General features: G+C 40.2%; 1 pseudogene; it reads right to left on the reverse strand.

Annotated features, from left to right (window-relative positions):
* Positions 1-10: 10 nt before the first annotated feature.
* The window catches only part of LOC131540573 (endoplasmic reticulum chaperone BiP-like), a 58581-nt pseudogene continuing 38559 nt past the window's right edge, over positions 11-20032 (reverse strand).

Here is a 20032-nt window from a genome sequence, read left to right on the forward strand (position 1 = left end):
CAATGCAGACTGAAGCTTCCCAGCCCTGCTCATGAGCACTCTTTGCCATTTCCACATATCGTAGACTCTTCCTCTCATTTGCCTCTTCTGTGCCATCCTCCCAGCATACTGTCAGTTCAATGAAATAGACAAACTGCAGTGTATTGGACCAGAGTACTAGGTCTGGTCTCAGAGTGGTGCTCAAAATCTTCAATTTGTGCGTAGGTTTTATTCTAGTTTACTGTTTTGTTACTTTTCCTATTTGACTGCAGTAGACAGTTTAAAAGGTCTTGAAGAAAAGAATCTCACTCAATTAAATGTAGACCTTGAAATTTATTGTTTTTTTCTTCCCATTTTAGTCAATCCAGTATTATAAAACAAATGCCATTTAAGCTGACTGCAGTCAGGATCAGCAGTCATCTGTAATAAAGCAAGGCAGCCCTGATACAAATAGAAAAACAGCTTAGTACATAAATAATATTCCTTGATACAAAAATAAAAACTTGTGAAAACATAAAACTGGTAAATAAAATAAAAATAAATAAACAATTAGACAAATACAGTAGACAGACTGTTCAAATTAAATGGTACATTAGTTTAACATGTCTTAAGAAATACTACAGAAATTGAATGATCAAATATTTTAAAAAAATACAGTATAGTCTTCACTGTGTTAACTATATATCAATTGATAAATACAAAGAAGATACAAAAGTGATTCAATGCCATGTAAACAGAAAAGAGCAGTGGTCCAAGTACTGAGCCCTGAGGCACCCCAGTAGCTAGATGTTGCGAACTGGACACTTCACCCCAAGATACCTTGAAGGACCTATCTAAGAGGTAAGACTCAAAGAACTGGAGTACATATCTACACCTTTGCCACTTTTAGAGAGATGAGGGCATCAATGTGACTGGAAAGAGGGTCTAGACATTTTACAACTCGTCCTTTTCATCACCTTCCTCTGGCGGCGGGCCGCCCGCACTGCTGTACAGCTTGCTTATGATGGTCTGCACGACTTCCTCCAGCTCCTTCTTCTTGGCCTGGAAGTATTCGAGATCTGCGTCCTGGTGAGACTCCAGCCACTCGATCTTCTCCTCGACGGCCTTCTCAATGGCCTCCTTGTCGTCGGACGACAGCTTGCCACCCAGCTTCTCTTTGTCCCCGATCTGGTTCTTCAGGGAGTAGGCATAGCTCTCCAGTTCGTTGAGGGCATCGATGCGCTCTTTCAGCTTCTTGTCCTCATCAGCAAAGCGCTCGGCCTCATTCACCATGCGCTTGATGTCTTCAGGTGTCAGCCGGTTCTGTTCATTGGTGATGGTGATCTTGTTCTTGTTGCCTGTCATCTTGTCCTCAGCGGTGACTCGCAGGATGTTGTTGACGTTAATCTCGAAGGTGACCTTGATCTGAGGGATGCCACGGGGAGCCGGAGGGATGCCTGTCAAGTCAAACGTGCCCAGGAGGTTGTTATCCTTGGTCAGCAGATGCTCACCTGGAAAGATGTGGGAAAAGAGTGAGAACAGATTCTATTTTGAAAATAAAAGACGACTGAAAAATTAGAAACGGCTTAAAATGAAGCAAAAACATAAAAATGTGAGGGGGGAAAATCATGAAAAAAAAAACATGATTCTCTAAAAGTATCTTCACTTAAAAAAAAAAAAAGAAAGTAAAATTAAAACAAAATCCTAAAAAAAAAAGAAAAAGCTTTTCATATTATTCAGTTAATTTATAATAACAATAATAATAATAATAATAATATAAATTAAAATTTAAAAATTTAAAAAGTGATTTATGACAAATATTAAATTTAAAATATATACAGGTATAATATAAATATATATAAAATGTAAGTATTAAATATATACATCTAAAATACAAAAAAAAACTTAAATTAAATAGGGTCATAAATGTAAATGTATGCATGTCTGAAAATTAACATCATGCCAGCTAAGATGGCTATTTTCAAACAAATAATGGCTTAAAATGAAGCAATATATATATATATATATATATATATAAACATTTCGTAAGGGGGGACCAGTACGTTTCTTGAATTAATTAAAAAAATTTTATTAGAAATTTTCATATGATGTAAATCATATTTATAAGTAAAGGCTATAAGTATAAATGCATGCATGTTTGTAATTTGCCAGCTACCATGGCTATTTAAGCTGTTTCTTACTTGAAAAATGTAACAAAATATGAAAAGAAAAAAACCAAACAGTTCATAAGTTTTATCTTCAAAATCTAAAACAAAACCATTAAAATTCTTTTCATATAAACTAACTGAATAAAAATGGGGTCATAAATGTAATCCAACAAGATGAAGTAAACTGACTCAGTTTTGACTCTGAAAATGTTGCTCACCTTCATAAACTTTGATGGTCACGTTTGGCTGGTTGTCAGAAGCAGTGGAAGTGATCTGGGATTTCTTGGTGGGCACAACAGTGTTTCTGGGAATGAGTTTGGTCATCACTCCTCCGACCATCTCAATGCCCAGGGTCAAAGGGCAAACATCCAGAATCGCCAGGTCACCTGTTCAACACATTTCAGTCAGTAAGCATCTGGCAAGAGACCTAGCCAGTTATCGCAAAACTCATAATCAAGAATGTATTGCCCAGCCTTAGACACTGCCATCATTAAAGGATTGGTTCACTTCCAGAATAAAAATTTCCTGATAATTTACTCACCCCCTTGTCTTTCTTTCTTCGGTAGAAAATAAATTAAGGTTTTTGAGGAAAACACTCCAGGATTTTATAGGATATAGTGGACTTTTGGAGCCAATGGATTGAAGGTCCAAATTGCTGTTTCAGTGCAGCTTCAAAGGGTTCTACACGATCCCAGCTGAGGAATAAGGGTTAAGTCATTTTCTAAAAAAATAAAATAAAAATGTATATACCGGTAATTTTTAACCACAAAAGCTCATCTTGCACCAGCTCGACTTTACTTAGTCATGTTGGAAAGGTCACGCGTGATATAGGCGGAAGTAGCGGCCCAGTGTTTATAAAGCGAAAGTGCAAAGAAAGTCAAATGCCCTTTACCAAAAAAGGTGGCATGCTGACTGCAGGAATGTCCACCAGAGCTGTTGCCCGTGAATTGCATGTTCATCTCTTTACCATAAGCTGTCTCCAAAGGCGTTTCAGAGAATTTGGCAGTACATCCAACCGGCCTCACAACCGCAGACCACGTGTAACCACACCAGCCCAGGACCTCCACATCCAGCATCTTCACCTCCAAGATCGTCTGAGACCAGCCACCTGGACAGCTGCTGCAACAATCGGTTTGCATAACCAAAGAATTTCTGCACAAACTGTCTGAAACTGTCTCAGGGAAGCTCATCTGCATGCTCGTCGTCCTCGTCGGGGTCTCGACCTGACTGCAGTTCGTCGTCGTAACCGACTTGAGTGGGCAAATGCTCACATTCGATGGCGTCTGGCACTTTGGAGAGGTGTTCTCTTCACGGATGAATCCCGGTTTTCACTGTACAGGGCAGATGGCAGACAGAGTGTATGGTGTCGTGTGGGTGAGCAGTTTGCTGATGTCAGTGTTGTGGATCGAGTGGCCCATGGTGGCGGTGGGGTTATGGTATGGGCAGGTGTATGTTATGGACAACGAACACAGGTGCATTTTATTGATGGCATTTTGAATGCACAGAGATACCGTGACGAGATCCTGAGGCCCATTGTTGTGCCATTCATCCACGACCATCACCTCATGTTGCAAGGATCTGTACACAAGTCCAGTGAAAGCTCCCGAATCCTCTCATTATATCAAAACTTAATGAGATCGTGATGAACTAAGACGAAGGGCAACTTTTTAGTGATAATAAAGGCAGTGCTCTTTGTGTGCTTTTCTAGGCTATATAGCCTATAATCCACTCAGAATTTGTATAGAACTTTTATTTTTCGGCCACATACACTCTGCAAAGTTTCGGGAATGACATCCGCATATTTATGCGGGATTCACACTCGAAAGAGCAATGGACAGGACAAAAATATACGTGAAACTGTATGTGAATTGAGGCTAGAGCACGCTTTCTGAAGCTCCCTCCATATTTACAATTACTGTAATTCTGGAACTGGAACTAGCTGTGTTTGTGCAATTTTATCAGCTCTGATAAGTAATAAACATGATGATATGTGGCCGGCTAATGTTAACTATATTTGAATCAAAACATAAAACATTATTTATCCTGTTTGTATCTGCGAGGCATCCGTTACATCAGTATTTATGACTGTCGAATGTCTGACTACTTGAATCTTAGTAATGAATTTTGCCCCCGCCCCCAAACACATGATTCGACTGTCAGTCGACTATCTGTAAGATTCGACAATTCTGATTCGACTATGAAAATCCTTAGTCGGGGACACCCCTAGAAATTTTTATTCTGGAAGTAAACTAATCCTTTAAAGGTTGCAGATGGACTCACCAATGTTCTGTTCTTCTGACAGAACTCCAGCCTGGACGGCAGCTCCATATGCCACGGCCTCCTCTGGGTTGATTCCTCTGGACGGCTCCTTGCCATTGAAGAACTCCTTCACCAGCTGCTGGATCTTGGGAATACGAGTGGAACCGCCGACCAGGACGATCTCATCAATGTCAGCCTTCTTCATGTCAGCGTCATCCAGAACATTCTGCACTGGTTTCAGGGTGGAGCAGAACAAGTCCTGTGAGGAGAAAACCGCAAAACATGGGTTGTTTTCTACAGTGGTGGTCAGTAACGAAGTAGCTTTACTTCTTTACTGTACTAAAGTACATTTTTCAAGTATCTGTACTTTACTGGAGTAGTTTTATTTAGAGTAACTTTTCCAAAGCATAAGATCGTACTTTTTACTTCACTAAATTTCATAAAACATATCGTTACTCCTTATAATATATCACGTGCTCCGAGACGCAGAAGCAGTGTCTGATTCATGAACAATTAAACTGACTCTTTTCAGTGAACCTGTTAAATCGGTTCGCAAATCACACAAAACGATTCATTCACAAATGAATGATCCGATTGCAGCTGTTCTCGAGTCAACAACTCACTGATTCAAATGATCCATTTAGAGCGAGTCTCCAGTGAACTGAACAGTGTTGCCAGATTGGGCGGTTTTGAATTTGATTGTGCGGGTAAATTTTGGCTTGGGCTGGTGGACAAAATTTGGGCAGGTTTTTGGTCAGTTGACGGTTTTCAAAACATAAATTGCATAGGCTAATTGGTTAACAAACAAGCCCAAGTGTGCATATAGATGCATGCAGTCATCCAATCAGTCATCACAACGTTACTAAACACAAACGCACAATAGTATCTGGTGCTGATGTTGATGTCGCAGCTGCACTTTTAGCCAATCACTAGGGATCAGCAGACAGACGTGATGATTCATGAGTGACTGGTTTTTAGCGCGATAACGGATCTGATTTTGAATGTATAACTGTAAGTCATAATGCCTTAAATATAAGTTCGATGGTAAAGAGTGGAGTGTTTTAACTCTCAAAACGAGAATTACACCTGCTGAGGGAGATGACATGAAGGCTATATCACTGCAACTCCGAAATCAGAGCACAGTTAAATAATTTAATCAAAATCTATTCTATACGATCCTGTCTTTTATCGTTTAAACGGTCCAGATTGGTAGGATATCCTTTAAAGATACTGGACTTGTTAGTTTTGACTGTGCAAAATTCTATATTATGTTCAATATAAACTTCACGAAAGATTAGTTCTGTGTGAAATTATAGAGCGACACGAAGGTAAGAGCATTATTGTTGTTGTAAATTTTTTTTTTTTATCGTTGGATTATCATACAGAATGACGCATACAGTTTTGACTGTCATGGTGTGTGCATGAACGAGTGTGAAATACCTATATTACGTTGCTTATTCTGATCACTTATATTGGGCACTTTTTTGCATTTAAATTCTGACTTGACATTGAAAATGATGCATGTGTTTTTTGAGGGTATCGGTTAATTTCTTGATTGCCGTTTTGTCAGTGTCTGCTTGCATATTTTAATCATATTTGGTAGTTCTCTTTAATGTATTTGCCCCGATTTGATCCATGGGAAATTTATCTAGCATTATATTTATATGATTTTGTCATAATTATTTCGTTATAAGGAGTTAAAAATGGTTCTTATCAACCTTGATTTACATTCTATCACATTATTTTGTGGCGGCTTTTTGTGAGCTTTTGGGCTGGAAATCGTCCATCCAATCTGGCAACACTGGAACTGAACTCACAAGTAAGAACCGGGAGATCTTGTGAGCGCGCAACCAGGGCCGTTTCTAGCCAATTTGACGCCCTAGGCGAAATGATGTCAAAGTTCGGGAGTAGCACGTCAGATACTTAGCCTAATTAGACACAAGTGGTACACCATCAAGCTAATCAACACACGGGTATAAATACAGCTGACATACCTCCATTCATTTGACGGCTAATCAGCATCCGGTCTGCACCTTTTGCCATTACTTCACCCGACTTTTTTCCCGTCCAACAACGAGACCCATGCTGGGGATCTTTTCGGATCCTCCGGCCAGTCTGCCGGCCCCAGGATCGGTCTTTTCCCCCCAGACACAGCTCCTGGCTTCGTCGCGGCCTCTGCTCTCAGCTCAACCAGCCACACGCTCTTTTCCACCGGCGTCACTTCCATGCTCTTATCATTTGGATGCAAAACAATTCCTCCGATCGGGAATTGGATCGTATTTGAACATTAGCCAAACGCTGATTAATTCCAACGCACTGTCTTCTCGGAGGGTAAACAAGCGGATTTGCACAATCTTTTTCGTCACCCCGCAAACCAGCCAACCTCACTCCTAAATCCATTTCAGCAGCCAATAGATCAAGAAAAGCCCGAACTTCGCCTCGCTCGACACCACTATTGTCCCGCCCAACACCCTCAAGCGGCAGGCCACAGCAGCAGGCCTTCGTCGAGCCTGGGCCGCGCCCCAGTTCTCACCGCAGCAAGCCTCACTCGCTTCCCGCTTCGGCTCAGCCTTCACCGCAGCTCTCCCAGCCGCAGCGCCATATGCAGCCGGGCCTCTAGCTTCTGTTTCCAGATGCTAGCGCGAGGCGGCCTACGCTAGCGGCGCAACCATCAGTGTTGCCAAATAAAGTAAAATCGCTCAAGGCAGGTAATTGTTGATAAGTTGTTAAAGGACGTCGCAACATCATTGGATGTTAATGTCACTATGTAACCTAGAATACACACAGGAATTACTTAAACTTTCCATATTTTTCACCAGCATTTCTTACCACATTGTAAAAAATGACCGTAATTTTAACAGTTAAAAATCGTGAAAATGCTACGGAAAAAACCTATTAAATGGGTAATGGTAAGTTCCCCTAATATATACGGTATAAAACTGTAATAGACATTTCAGACAATTTTACGGTGAAATGCCATTTTTGGAAGTGAAAAAGAATATAAAATTTAAAGGGAAAAACCGTAAATTGATGTTCCCAGAATTCCCTGCATTGCATTTCAAATTTTGTTTGAATTTGATGTTTTTCTTTGCAATAACTGTTTCTTAGTTTTTTCTTATCAGTTATGTTTATTAAGGTTGTTTGTTACATCTAATGTTGTTAAATTAATGTTTATTGCACATTTCAATTTAATGAGTCTCACCATGATTGTTTAATGCTTGTGTGAATGACACTGTGCACCATCTATATATGTTATTATTTAAAAGCTGCCTGTAATGGGCTTTGGCGCATCATGTGACTTTCTCATCACCACCTGCATTTGGCAGTTATCAGTGCATTTCAAAGGTACAAAACAGACTTCAGTACTTCAATAGGTTGGTATATTAACATTATATCAGTTAATGAAATTACGGTATTTGACTGTAAATTTAAGTTAAAACCGTAAAACTTAAAATGTTGCTACCGTGTTGTTTACGGTAGAATTCCGGCAACCACAGTGGAAATTTTATGGAATTGTTTTTACAGTGCAGTATTTAATTTACACACAGCATTCCTTAAATGGATGGATAAAATAGATAAGATTAATTTTGTTTTGTGGATAATTTGATCACAATCAAAAAAAAAAAAGCGTGCATTTGTTGCTGAAAGTGGCTAGGCTAGTGTGAGTGGCTAATCCAGCAATAAATGGCTAAATCGGCAACACTGTAACATTTGGTGGGACACACTGGAATGTCCAGGTAACCTACAGCAGCAGGAACAAGCACGAGGCTGCCTCCGCCTGCAACACAGACCCACACATCTCAGTCTTTTTCTCCCGCTACGAATAACTTTCTTTTTCCTTTACAGTGGCCTCCAGCTCCCGTAGCAGACACTAGCGTGAGGTTACTTCCGTTAGCAGAGCAGGACACGATAGCTCTTCAGGACTCCCTTCCTGTGGCCTACAGCTACAGCAGCAGGAGCTAGCCACAAGGCTGCCTCCGCTCACAATACAGACCCTCAAATCGCGGCCCCTGCTCCTCTCTCTCACAGCTCTCTACTTCATTTAACGTCACAATATCCTCTTCTACAGCAACATCACTGCTCGTCCCACCAAATGCTGTTACCTTGGTGCCACCGCTAGTGGCTTACAACATCTAAACGCCGATCCTGGCAGGTGCAGACATAGACCCCTCACCCAAGGCATCACCAATGAATAATTGGGTAACGGATGCAGTGCAGGCCACGTAGGCCATAATAATCATTTTGAATTAAGTATCAAAAGTAAGTAACACATGGTTCTATTGAAACTTCTTATAATTTATTATACAATATCACGTAAATACTCATTACATCAAAACCTAAGAGGGCTCCAATGGCCTGACAATTGTCTATATCGGTGGTTCTCGGGCCTGTCTTGTGGGCCCCGGCTGCTGCGCTTTTTGTATGTCTCTCTCATGGGCCGCACCCATGTCAGGTCTTGCAGACTCTACTAATGAGCTGATGAGTTGGATCGGGTGTGTTGAATGGGGGAGGCATGCGGGTTGTGCTGTGGCTGGTGGTCCCCGGGATGGGTTTATGAACCACTGGTCTTTATGCCACCGTGCGATCTAATCCTTGTTTGGCTAAACATCCAATTCAAATGTCCACTTAATCTTTAACATTTGGCCATTTCTTTACATCAGAAACTATCGTAATTATTACTATCATAATTATAGTAAATTATTGAATATGGACGTCAAAAGTTGCCATTTTTCCATTCACTGCATTCAGCCGTTTCACAGAATTAATCTGTTTAGCTTTCCCCTATAGGCGGCGCAATTAAACGAGGGTTCATGATCAGATCTTTCGTCGACCACTGTCTCAACATTAGCCCATTGGAGTGGCTGCTAGGAATTCTGGGGTAAGAAACCACATAACTACCCGTTTCAAGCATAAAACACCTCGATGAATTCTCTCTCAATAGTAGGACAATGATCATGCAATCCATATGACAAATCATGGGTCTTAGCACCTGGCTGGCAAAGTCGACATCACCTCAGCTTCCAAGTCATGCCTATCCATCCAGATTTATGGCATTTATTCGGGGTACGCTAGCACAGGGAATCCCATTTCGTTGTACGCTTAACCTTTGGACACAAGCAGCACCAAGATTTTTGGACGTATTATCAGGCACTGCTTGCGTGATTGTAAGACAATCCAATAGCAATCCTCATAGCATCTACCCTATTAGACGACTATTAGTCTGAGTATTGAACTCCCTGTCAGATGCTGTAAGAGCGCTCCCGGTGGAGCAATACATTTCTCTGTCGACTAACGGTGAGGCTCACCCATCTGACACTGCGGGTAGTGAACTCGCGTTAGATACGTGAGAGCTTCCCAGTCGAGCAAACCTTGCGTTTCCATCTGATTATAGGTGAAACTTACACGTCCGATGCCATAAGTATTGATCTCCCGTCGGACGCCATATTCAATCTAGCCTTCTGGGTTTCTGAGATGCTCAGGGCTCACCATCTCCTCTAAATTCGATCTGGCCATTAACCCCACCATCTCAGACCTAACAATCCTCGATAGCGAAACCATTTATTTTCTGATCAAACAAAGTAAACAGACCAAGTTAAGAAAGGTCATTTCGTTTACATCTTCAATCTCTCTTCTCCTATCCAAACTTACCAAGCTGCCCTCTAGTACCTCCGCTCCAGGATTTCCCAGGCCAAATCCCCTCTCGAACCTCTATTCTTAGACGAGGCCAAAAAACCCGCCAGTCACTCCTGGTTCCAAAAACATCTTAAATCTGTCCTGCTATCGGTAGGCATTTCCGCAAAAAATTTCTCCAGCCATTCCTTTCGCATCGGGGCAGCAACATCAGCAGCCCAAAAAGGTCTCACCAAACAACAGATCCAAACCCTAGGAAGATGGTCTTCAGAAGCTTTCCAAAGCTATATCAGAACGAACCAGTTCCACATTAAATCAGCCCACCAGATTCTAATTGGTGTAAAAAAAAAATTGGTACGAGCCTTCCAGACATTTTTAAAAAACTTACCTTTTCAAGTCCACGCTTGGCGAGGCTCAACTATCTGACACTGTGAATCTTCACATCTTGTCGAACACTGGCAGAGCCTCCCAGCTAGACAACTTACCTCTTCCACCCTGCGGCCGGAGAGTCTTACCCAACCAGGCTGCGAGCTTCCATCTCCAGTCAGATGATGGCGAGTGCCTCCTGGCCACCTAAGTTTACCTTTCTGTCTTTACCTGTCCGACACAGTGAGCCCTGATCTCCCACCGGACGCCGGTGAGCGTATTCCCGGCCAGACAACCTTACCTTTTCCGTCCGCTCGCGCCACAATATCAAACCCCCATCGAACGCTACATACTCGGTCGGTCAAGCAATCTTAGTTTTCAGTACGCCACCGGCGAGGCTTAACCATCCGACTCGCGTGTATTGATCTCCCGTTGGATGTCGCGAGAGCCTCCTTGTCGGACGTCCCAAACTCTTTTTATCTGCCAAGCCAATAGGACCCACTCGTCCGACGCAGTATTGTGCTCTAGTCGGAGGCTTCATGGGTTCTCTCGGCAAGTTTCCGCCCTCTGTCCTCTGATCAGCAGGGGCTGACGGCCAGTAGGGCTCGTATGCCGACTCTGTGATCTATCCCACTGCAGGCAACTCGGGTCCTCCTGGTCAGGGCCTTAACCACGCTGCTCCTCTATCGGCGGGCAGGGCTCACCCGTCCCAACGTGATGAGCACACCATTGAGCTTCGGTTCGAGCCCTCCCTGACTGGTCGCCCCAAACCACGCAGTTCACACCAGTGGCCGGTGGGGCCTACCCATGCATGCCGCTCCCTCAGAGCTCGTAGGCTGCCCCGGCCTGTCATCCAGGCTACTCCTCGATACCAGCTACTGCCAGATCTCTATTGCGTATTTGGGGGGGGATCTTAGTCTGGCGGCTGTCCAACACTCAATTGCTTTTGGGGGGTACTCTGGGTTCGGGCAATTCCCGAGCTCGGAGCCCTTCCCCAGGACAGCACGCCAACAACGTATTACCATACTCGCCGAATATGCATTACGTTACTCGTGCTAAATATATGTAAGTGTGAACTCGTGAAATTATGTTTCATTAAGCCCTTTCACACATACAGACTTTTCCGGAAAATTACCGGTAAATTGCCGTAAAGAGATCATGTGTGAACAGGACCTTTTCAAAAATACCAGTAAATTCGTTCCGGCAATTTACCAGTATGAGAAGTTGTAACATTACCAGTAAATTGCCGGAATTCTGCTGTGTGTGAACGCAGAAGGAAAATTACCGGTATGAGCACGTACGAGTTCAGAACGCGGTGACTTAAGAAGTCTACTCCGGGCCAATCCAGAGCCGTTGAAATTCAAAATTCAACGGCTCTGGGCCAATCATAACATTCTGATGCAGATGACGCATTTACTCCGCGCTGTGTTTGAAGTCGTGCGATATCTTTGGGCCAAAAGAAGCAGCATGAACGTGAACATTTGGCACACAAATGAAAACATCAACAAAAACACTGATCGCGTTTACCCCTCCATGTTTACAAACACAACACCGTGAGGCGCAGCCGTTTAGAGGTCATTTCCGTTTTATGATGTCACAGAATTTACCGGTAATTTAAAACCGATGTGTGAATGGTGCTTTACCGGAAAAAAGACAGAATGCTGTTGCCTGTGTGAACAGCGCAGTTTTGAATTGACCGGTAAAGTCGTTCTGGTAATTTTATGGCAATTTACTGGTATTACTATGTGAAAGGGGCTTTTAACAAAGTTCGGGAGGAGCACGTCAGATACTTAGCCTAATTAGACACAAGTGGTACGCCATCAAGCTAATCAACACACGGGTATAAATACAGCTGACATACCTCCATTCATTTGACGGCTAATCAGCATCCTTCCACCACCCCTTCTCCACCATTATCACTAAAGTTCTCAACACACTAGGGGGGTACTCATCCAATTCTCACACCCAAACAAGATAATTAATCAGTTTTATGTTATTTTGTATGTAATATTATGTAAACACTCAAATCTTAAATAACCACATTGATACATTTACAAATTATATTTGTAGGCCAATAGGCTATAGGTTATATATAATTTCTTTTTCAGACATCAGTTTCTTGTCATAATAACGATACTAATTTGTGGAAATTCAGTGCATTGAGTTCCTCAAATCTGAACGCATTAGGCCTATTTGTAAATTGACTGTTAAGAAAACATTTTGCACAGTTTGTTATCTGTGATACCATTATAGCCACTGGATGCCTGTATAGCTCTGTTACAATCCCTAGTTGCTAAGAAATTGTCATCACACATAAATTCATTTTATTACATTTGGATTTGGATAGCCTACATGTTTAGATATTATCAACAGCTACTTTTTGACTTTATCTTTTTTTTTTTTTTTGTTAAATTGTTTTGTTGTTGTGTCAGTTTATTGCATTATTTCAGTGAAACCTATAAACCCTTTGTTACCCCAAACTACATAGGCCTATAAAAGCCTGATCAATGACATAAAAGTAATCAAAATGCAGCTACTTGTTCTTTTATTACTCATTGATGCGGGAACTTCCCCTAAATAACGCGACGCTCTGCCCTCTATATGTATGACGCTACTCCCTTTAAGCGCTGTTGGAAGCGTATTATTATTATTATTATTATTATTATTTTTATTTTTTTATTTATTTTTTTGGAAGCGAATTGATTCAGCATTTCGATACTTCCGTCAGGACGCGTTAAATTTGACAAAGCGGTTTAATAAAGTATGTATTGATCTTAATTGTATTGAAGGTTTTATATGGGAATATTTACATGACACACTGAGCCTTTAACAATGCATTGGCGCAAAAACGCACACCTTTCAGACGAAACATCATTTCGCGACTGCCACAAATACTGCCTAAACAAAATACTGATTTTGTGCACTTTTTATGTAGCCTACCGGCATTTTAAATTGGCCTTTGAACTTGCATGGCAAAAAAAAAAAAAAGCCTTACCTTGCCAAAACACTGATAGAACGCATTGATCTAATGGCATTGCTGAGCGCTCCAAATCCAAATGCAAACTTTGCATGTAACAATCAGAGGCCGCAATTGACAGCGCTCTGATCCAATGGCATACAGGCATCGTCAGAATGACAGTCCTCTAGCCCAGTGGTTCTCAATTCCAGTCCTGGGGACCCCCTGCTCTGCACATTTTGCATGTCTCCCTTATTTAACATGCCTGACTGAGCTCATCAGCTTATTAGGGGAGAGAGACATGAACTGAACTAATGAGCTGATGATCTCAGTCAGGTGTGTTAAATAAGGGAGATGTGCAAAATGTGCAGAGCAGGGGGTCCCCAGGACTGGAATTGAGAACTACTGCTCTAGCCCAATGATGTTGCGGGATCCAGTGGGGGTGACAGTCATATTTCAGGGTGTCCGTACCACTCTTGATCACAACCCTGTAAAATTTAGCGGCAGTACGTGTGCTCATTGGCGCCCCTCTAGCTGGTGGTGCTCTAGGCGACCGCCTAGCCTGCCTATGCCTAGAAACGGTACTGCATGCAACTGATGCTGCGAAAAGTAAGTTACTAATGTCGAATTTTAGGATTAATTATTGTAACTGAAAATCATATTTAGGTCAAAACTGTCAGTTGTTGCTGAACTAAATCTGCTGTAAAGGGTGATCTATTTAAGCCCACTGAAATGCTTGAATGCAGACCGATCATTGTCAGTGTCTCTGTGTTTTAGGTCAAAAAACGAAACATTAAACGTCTGATGTGACGTCTGTTTTTATATTGTTTATCAAAAGTATACATTTTTATACTGTTTAGATCAGGGTTCCTCAAATCTTGCCCTGAAGGGCCAATGCACTGCAGAGTTTAGCTCCAACCCTGATAAAACATACCTACCTGTGATTTTCTAATGGTTCTGAAGACAATGATTAGCATGCTCAGGTGTGTTTGACTGGGGTTAGAGCAAAACTCTGCAGGAAAGTGGATCTCGTGGGCCAGATTTGAGTATCCCTGGTTTAGATCAACTAGCCGTGTAGACGGATATGAATGTTTATTCATAACCATACTGAAAATAAGTAAATATTGTTAGCTGATGCCAACTGTCTAGCTAACAAGCTTGCTGGTGTGGTGCTAAGTTGAGGAAATTTTTAGATATAAAGTCCAAATATTTTTATTCAACCACCTAGATAGATCACATCTGAGGGAAAAAGAAACGATGTGATGTTCAGAACATGGTAACTACAGTAATTATCAAAGTGGGAAGTGATGCCCTCTGGGGTTTTTACACCACAGACAAGGTTTGAGAAGAAGAAAAATCATTATGAAAATATAATTATATTTTCCTTAAAATGTTCTTCCTAACTTCAGGCCTTGTTATATATGTTATATATAACTGTGACGTTCTGCAAAACAAGTTTTAAAACACTTTTTTTCTTACTGGTGAAAATTAGATGGTCAAATCTGTTTTCTCTCGGGTACGTTACAATGTAAGCTTCACAGTGAACATTACAACATCTCTCTTGTCAACGTTGTTCATATCAACTACAAAATATATATCTTGACTCCGTATAGTGGTTATTTTGGGAAAATCCCAGGTATTTTGAGCAGTAGGATTATAAAAATATGTGACCTGGATGACAAAACCAGTCTTAAGTGTCAATTTTTTCGAAATTGAGAATTATACATACATTATACACAATAAGCTTTCTATTGATGTATGGTTTGTTAGGATCGGACAATATTTGGCATATTTTGACAACTATTTGAAAATCTGGAATCTGAGGGTGCAAAAAAAATCTAAATATTGAGAAAATCGCCTTTAACGTTGTCCAAATGAAGTTCTTAGCAATGCATATTACTAATCAAAAATTAAGTTTTGATACATTTACAGTAAGAAATTTACAAAATATCTTCATGGAACATGATCTTTACTTAATATCCTAATGATTTTTGGCATAAAAGAAAAATCGATAATTTTGACCCATACAATGTATTTTTGGTTATTGCTACAAATATACCCCAGCGACTTAAGACTGGTTTTGTGGTCCAGAGTCGCATATGTGCTAATATAAAATTTAATTAAGTAGTCTATATAAAATTGCAAAATAAATCTATCTATCAGTACTTTTTACTTAAGTACATAAAAAATGTATCACTTTTGTACTTTCACTCGAGTAAAATTTAAAAAGCAGTACTTTTACTGGAGTAATATTTTATAATGCGTATCTGTACTTTTACTCAAGTACTTGATTTGTGTACTTCGTCCACCACTGGTTTTCTATGCATTGAACAGATACAGGCACAATCACGGTTATTTTTGTATTTTCTATGAACTATGATAGTATTTATCAACATTTTGAATTTGTTTTTTATTTTTAGATTTTCTGTTTTCTTTCTAATTCAGAAATCTTTGTAATCTACTGTTTTTTTTGTCATTTTTATTTTTTATTATTATTTTTTTATTAATACTAACATAAAAAATGAACAAATCAAACTCTCTTGTAGGGGTGTCCCTGACTAAGGATTTTCATAGTCGAATCGGAATTTTCGAATCATGCCGATAGTCGACTGATAGTCGAATCATATATTTGGCGGCGGGGCAAAATACATTACCAAGAGTCCAGTCAGACATTCGACAGTCATAAACACACAGGGAAAATGTGTATCGGATGCCTCGCAGATACAAACGGGGTGAATAATGTTTTATATTTTGATTAAAAGATAGTTAACGTTAAACGTCAGCGAAACCCTTAAGAATTCACAACATTTTTGTTTTTAACAATAGTGCTCTCATTATAATGTTATGTGAGTTATAACGTTCTGCATTTCTGTTTTGAGCTGCGCGCGCTGAAGATGAATGAAGCATGATAGCCGGTTTAATCAAAAGGATTTAACTCATTTAACTCGCATAGAATACGCTTCGTTATTTATATAACATAAAGTTAATATTACGACTTATAGGCTATCTGCACAAAATGCCCCGAATGCACATGAACGCGTCTGCGCGGCTCTGAATGAACTTTTGTGGACGCGTTCTTCACGCAACAACATGCAGAAACACAACTAAACACAAAAATAATCACAGCGTTTTATTCTAATAGAGTTCTCATTATAATGGTATGTATATGACAGTGCCAGTCATAGTTATTAATATTCTGCATTGTTGTTCTGCTCGCACTGCGCGCTGAAGAGATAATCACCATATAGTACTAATGAAGCGCTTTACTGTAGCGTAACTCAACTAAATGAATCTTATACGAGATAAATAATATACACGATATAAATAAACCGACTGAAACGTTTTGAAATCACTTGTTGTGCCCTACCTGATCGAAAAAAAAAAAAATCAGGTCTTCCACTGTGCCTGTGTCAGTTTGAGTCTTGTTAAAGATTTAAATCTGTCGGTGACGGATCAGAAAGCGAAACTTAAATCTATAGGGGGAGTTGGATTTATTCAGGCACGTTAATATTTATTTAAAGCTTCTTTCTTTTAAGATTCTTATTTACAGCATTATCATAATAGGCTGTCTACTAACTTATTGGGAGAAAACCGGTAGTTCGATGTGAAATCAGACACTGAGCACCCCCATATAGCCAAAATGGCATGATCATAACACCCCGCGAATATTCGACTGTGAGATTGGGAGTCGAATCAGGCTCCTCGAATCGAAGCATCGAGTCGTCGACTATTTGGGGACACCCCTACTCTCTAGACAGACAGACAGACAGACACAGACTTTTTTTAAATGATATTTTATTTCAAGTAATGAAAAATGTTTTTAGCTTCCTATTACAGTATTTATTCATATTTTGAATGCTATTTTTTTTTATATTTTCAGTTTTCACTTTAATTTTGAGATTAGTTTTTGCTTTTGAATTTTGTTCAATTTAATTAATTTTATTTTATTTCAATTTTAGTAAATTAGCAAATAAAATGAATACAGCATAAAAATGAATAAAAACTAAATAGATTATAAAAATCTTTTAAAAAATGTTCCTCCCAATATTTGTCAATTTCAGTTTTATTCAAATAAATGAAAATCTTTTATACTATTACTAGACCCCTTTTAAGTTAGTAAACATTGTGACTTTTTTCCTCCAACTAATGCTGTGACGTAATTGTGACGTCGGCACTAAAAGTATAAATTGCAGTTTTATTAATATTATTCATAAGCTGTAGTTTTAGTTTTGTTAAGGTTTAGTTGGTAATGCGGAGCTTCTCTTACCATGTTGAGCTCCTCAAACTTGGCGCGGGTCAGCGTCTCGGAGAAGTCTTCACCCTCGAAGAAGGACTCGATCTCGATGCGGGCCTGATGCTGGGCAGACAGCGCTCTCTTGGCCTTCTCCACCTCACGACGCAACTTCTTCATGGCGCGGTTGTTGTTATGCACATCCTTGCCGGTCTTCTTCATGTAGAGCTTGATGAAGTGCTCCATGATGCGCTGATCGAAGTCTTCGCCCGCCGAGGTGAGTGTCTCCATTAGTGGCCACCACCTTGAACAAGGCCTTATCGATGGTCAGCAGGGAAACGCCGAAGGTGCCACCACCAAGATCAAACACCAGGATGTTCTTCTCACCATCCCTCTTGTCCAGACCGTAAGCGATTGCGGCGGCGGTTCTGTGGAGAGCAACAACATCTCTTATCATTCGATCGTGGTTGTATCTCTCTATTAGTGCTACTGGATCTTAGTGCTGCATTTGACACTATCGACCACAACATTCTTTTGAATAGACTTGAATTCTGTCAGGACCACTATCATCAAAGATGATTGACAATTAGCATACAGTTTGGATTGGCAGTATGGTTCTGTTCTGGGCAATAACTCCCTGCGCATCCATGCAGCCTAGCATGGATGAGAGCAAGGAGAGCAGCGATAAACCTCCAGGGTAAACAGAACAGAACCAACATAAATGTATTGCAGATATCATTACTGTTCAATAATTTTATATACACATGGTAGCAAATCAGCTCAAAAGGGAAATGTATATAAATCATTACAATTAATTATGATTAATTACAATTATTTATATCGGCTGATAGTAATAACTGTAGCAGAATTAAATTGCCATCAACTGATCTGTTCGTCCAGCAAACATTCAGTGTTAATTCTTATCAACTCTAAGAAAGGATATTTCCGTGGCCACAGAAAATCTGTAACTCATAAATCATTTCCTATTAATGCATTAGAGCATGTAGCGAGGGTCAAAATCGTAAAGAGACATTACTTTGCAAGGCAGAATCAGAAACTAATGTAATCTGTGCACACAACTTTTAATAACTAAATGCTAACACACATAACTAATCTAAACAAACAAACGAATAAACATACACTCAAGGTTTGGTGGTGTTGGAGTTCTTCAAGTTCTTCCGGGTTTGAAGGGTGATGAACTCCAAAACATGTTATTCTGGCTCGGTGGTAATTGGGAGTTTCTTCCCAGGTAGAAAGGGGAAAAGAGCTAATAAAGAGATCTGCTGAGATCCGAGGATCCTTGGTTGAATGGAAAGTCAAGGCAGCAAGGCCTGCAGCAAAAACTTAAGGGTCGCTGAGGAGCTCACATCCTTCTCATCCTTTTAAGATCTAACAGAACCACAGACTGGTAGGCGTCACTGATGTGAGAGCTTTATCTGATAGAGAGGTCACACTTCTGGGGTGCCAAAGAGCCAATGGTGTCTTGAACTTTTAGAGGGAAAGTTTTACGACTTTTTGTCTCTGAACATGGTAATTTACATATGAACTGGATTGGAAGTTGATATACAAACTATTAAAGATTCTTAGAACACCTAATATGTTGCATAGGTATCAACATATAATATACAAATGGTATGTGAGGTAATATTAACTAGTGATCTATCATAAGCATGCAAAAAACACGATACAATACACAAGAACATATATAAGAACAGTAATAATATACACAATGACTTGAAGATATGTGTGTTCATTTAAAGAAAGGTTTTTCTATGAATTATTTAGAGAAGTGCCCATTTTTATGGCATAAAGTCACTTTCCTAAGGGAAAATTAGGTGAGTATTGCTCTGTCTGCATTCCTTTGAGCAATAAAACTAGTGTTATCAGATTGGTTGCCATGGAACCGGGGGCCTGGAGTCATCCACAGACATGCTAGCACCCAGTATGTGTATTGGGTGAGGGGTCTGTGATTATTTGTTAATCTAATAACTAATTGATTTGTTAAATCAAATGAAAAATTGTGTGTCTGATTGGTCCAAATGCTATAACATCTTAGAATTAGTCTGATTCAAAGGAGAATCAGAAGGCTGAATCCTGGAGCCCTGAATACTGGACAAGAGAAGGAGCTGGGGATGGAGGAGGGTAATTAGCTATTGAGCAACGCGAAAACTACTGATAATACTGAGGAACATTATATATGAATGCTTAGGTGTTGTATTCCTATAGGTAATGGGGATAAGAGAGTCAGCTGATGCGAGCTTGACTAACGTGACCTGCCAGAACTAACACTACGCTTGATAATTATGTTGGCATTAGTGAAATTGCATTGGCATGGTTCAAATCATACTTATCTGACTGTCATCAATTTGTAGCAGTGAAAGAAGAGATATCATACTGATCACAAGTGCTGTATGGAGTACCACAAGGCTCAGTACTAGGACCATTGCTTTTCACGCTTTACAT

Source organism: Onychostoma macrolepis, chromosome 05, assembly GCF_012432095.1.
Source record: "Onychostoma macrolepis isolate SWU-2019 chromosome 05, ASM1243209v1, whole genome shotgun sequence".
NCBI lineage: Eukaryota > Metazoa > Chordata > Actinopteri > Cypriniformes > Cyprinidae > Onychostoma > Onychostoma macrolepis.